At 54.1% G+C, this 2,696-nt stretch overlaps 1 protein-coding gene across 3 annotated transcripts in view; it reads right to left on the bottom strand.

Annotated features, from left to right (window-relative positions):
* EDC3 (enhancer of mRNA decapping 3) overlaps positions 1–2,696 on the bottom strand; it is a 649,718-nt gene that overhangs the window by 54,022 nt on the left and 593,000 nt on the right. The window lies entirely within an intron of this gene.

Genomic DNA, 2,696 nt, shown 5'->3' with positions numbered 1-2,696 from the left:
AAAGGAAGACAGAGAGAGAGAGGAAGGTTGACAAAAGGAGAATAATAATAAATAAACCAATGAAATGGACACACGAAAAGGAAACCCCCAGCGACAGACGTGATGGTTGACGGGTTGACGCTGGACTCGCCGCCCGGTTGGGAGAGCGTGGCCGCGTCCCCGCCAGATGCTTTTTTTTTTTTTTGGGTTGTTTTGCTTTAAACTCGTTGCAATGTTTGCATGCTGTCTCCAGAGGCCTTTTTTTCCAGTCCTGTCCAGTGCTTTATTCTCATGTAATGCTACCAACTGTGAGATTAAAAACTGTAATTAAAAAAAAAAAAAAACATTCCATACAGACGCGGCACATCCTGCCTCGCTTGCCCCTCTGTCACCGGCTCTGCTCCCTGGGGTCCTGGGATCCCTTGGCAGGGTAGAAGGTGGTGGTGGACCCCTCCATCTCTGCCCAGGGTCCCCACATAGGTGGGATGAGTAGCTTGGGCATCACTTGGCTCCATCCTGCCCATGAGAACTGGTGAGGTTGTGACAGTGATGAAGCTGCCAAGTGATGCTAAAGCTCCTCTTTAATCCAGGCTTTACTTCCCGATGCTTGGAGCAGGCAGAGGAAAACCTGGGAACACATTTTGGGGCCAATTCCTGGACCTCATGGACATTGTTTCCTGCCCTGCTTGTCTCATCCAAGGCGCTAAGGACATTTGTGCAGCAGGACCCCCATGTCCTGGACCCCCAACCCCAAAGGAGTTGTCCCCATGGAATCCCTGCTGCCTTTGAGGGAGTTGGGTGGAGGTGGTGTCTGGCACAGCAGGTTTATAATAGTTCCCTTCATCCATAGGGAATTATTCAGCGTTAAACAATGCTCAGAGCATCGGCTTTGCTGGCTGCCTGCTTGGCAAGCCAGAGTCAGAAGCTCTCCATCTGGTTTGGACCAGGATTGAGACTGAGATTCCTCTTGAAGGGAGGTTGAAGGAAAAAATAGGGAGTGCTGGGACACAGGCACACAGGGATGTGTGGGATGGAGGATGGAGCGTGCATCCTGTGGAGGGGAGATGTGCTTCTGACCCCCTTCCTCTTCGGGGGTGTCTGGAGAGACAGGACAGTGATGTGATGGGCTTGATAGGGTTTCATTTCCCCTGGACTCACCCCCCTCCATTTGTCCCCGTCCCCCTCATTCCTCCCAGTGCTCTGGCAGGCCCCAGCCAGATAAGCAGCTTTACTTTTTGGGCTTATGAAGATTAAAGTCATTTACAGGCAAAGCCTGCAAGAAACGTGGCTTTGGGAATGGCGAGAAATACCCAGAACCTTCACATGGTGTGAGACATCAGGGAGAGCTCTGGTCCTGTCCGCTGCCATGTCCCCTCCGGTTCCCTTGCCCTGGATTAGTGCTGGGGACAGACCCCTGCCAGCCATCCAAAAAAGGGGGAAAATCTAACCCAAAAATCATTTAGGCCTTTGATTTTCCTCCTCCAGACACTCTGGATTTCTGGCACTGCCTGTGCCAGGGGGTCTTTAGGAGAATGTTTGGTGCCTCAGCACCCTCCAGGGTGTAGTTGGAGGATGCTGGAAGAGAATTGCTGGGAGAAATCCCATTCTTCACAGCTCATTAGGGAGTTTAATCCTGCCAAGCCCCTCTTGCCACTACTGTCCATGCCTCAGTTTCCTCACACAGAACAGGTGGTTCCTGCCACTGGGCACTAGGTCTCCCTTGCTTTGAGCTGCTGCTTGGAGATTCACAGCCTGGATCCCAGTAGATGATTCTGCCCAGGGATTTTGGGACTCTTCCTATCAGCTGCAAACCCCTCGGCAGCCTGTGCAGCAGTGTGACCGGAGGGGACAGGCTGAGTGACACCCTGGGGCTCTTGGGTGCCAGCTGACATCATGTCCCCTTCCTCCTTCTCCTCCTCTTCCCATCAGCAAAGGGATTGGCGTTGGGCCCAGTTGTGTCAGCTCCCATCGTGCCTCAAGTAGCCGGTGTGAATCATCCGCGGTGGCAACATGCATGGAGTTATTCCCAGCGCCAGTGCTGGGGTGTCCGTGCAATGGCACACGTGGATCTTGCCTCTCCCTGCACCTTTACGGCACGGTGTGCAAGAAGGGAACAGGGACACAGGGTTTAAAAAGCTCTGGGCAATCCAGCCTTTGACTCTGGCGGCTCTCCTGCCTCTCCCCCTCCATGCCTCTGAGGGGGATCCCAGCTTGGGCCGGACCTTGGTATCCCAGATGGATCCATACAGGGCTGGGGAGAGCTGGGACTTGGTGTGTGGAACCTGCAGGGGGTGAAAGGACCAGCTCCAAAGTCACCACATGCTTTGCTTTTCCATCACCTGCCTCCCTGGCACAGACTCAGGGGGTCACCCTGGGGGTCACCCTTGGACAAAGCATCCCTTCCAGCACCAACGCTGGCTCCCTCTGCTCCCAGCAGATATCCTCTCTCTTCTCCATCAGGGCTCTTTCCACGAGCTTTGTCTCTTCCCCGTGTCCCCACATCCTGCCTGCCTTCTCCCCATTACCCGCAGAGCTGCAGGGAGCCTTCCTCTCCCTAAACAAGCAAAAATCTCAATCTCCCTTCAAAGGAAGCCAATTCCAGCTGCAGCAGCCGCTTACTTCACATTTCCCAGGGTCCCAAAGCCTCCATCCCAAGAGGAGGGGGTGCAACGTGCCCCCCACTGTTTAATTCCCTCAGTGCTGCTTGGAGCCAATTA

This window comes from Empidonax traillii, unplaced genomic scaffold, assembly GCF_003031625.1.
Source record: "Empidonax traillii isolate 1590-97213 ecotype Southwest subspecies unplaced genomic scaffold, ASM303162v1 scaffold12:size2584012, whole genome shotgun sequence".
NCBI lineage: Eukaryota > Metazoa > Chordata > Aves > Passeriformes > Tyrannidae > Empidonax > Empidonax traillii.
The sequence above is the reverse complement of the archived record's forward strand: the minus strand, read 5'-3'. Positions and strand labels throughout refer to the sequence as shown.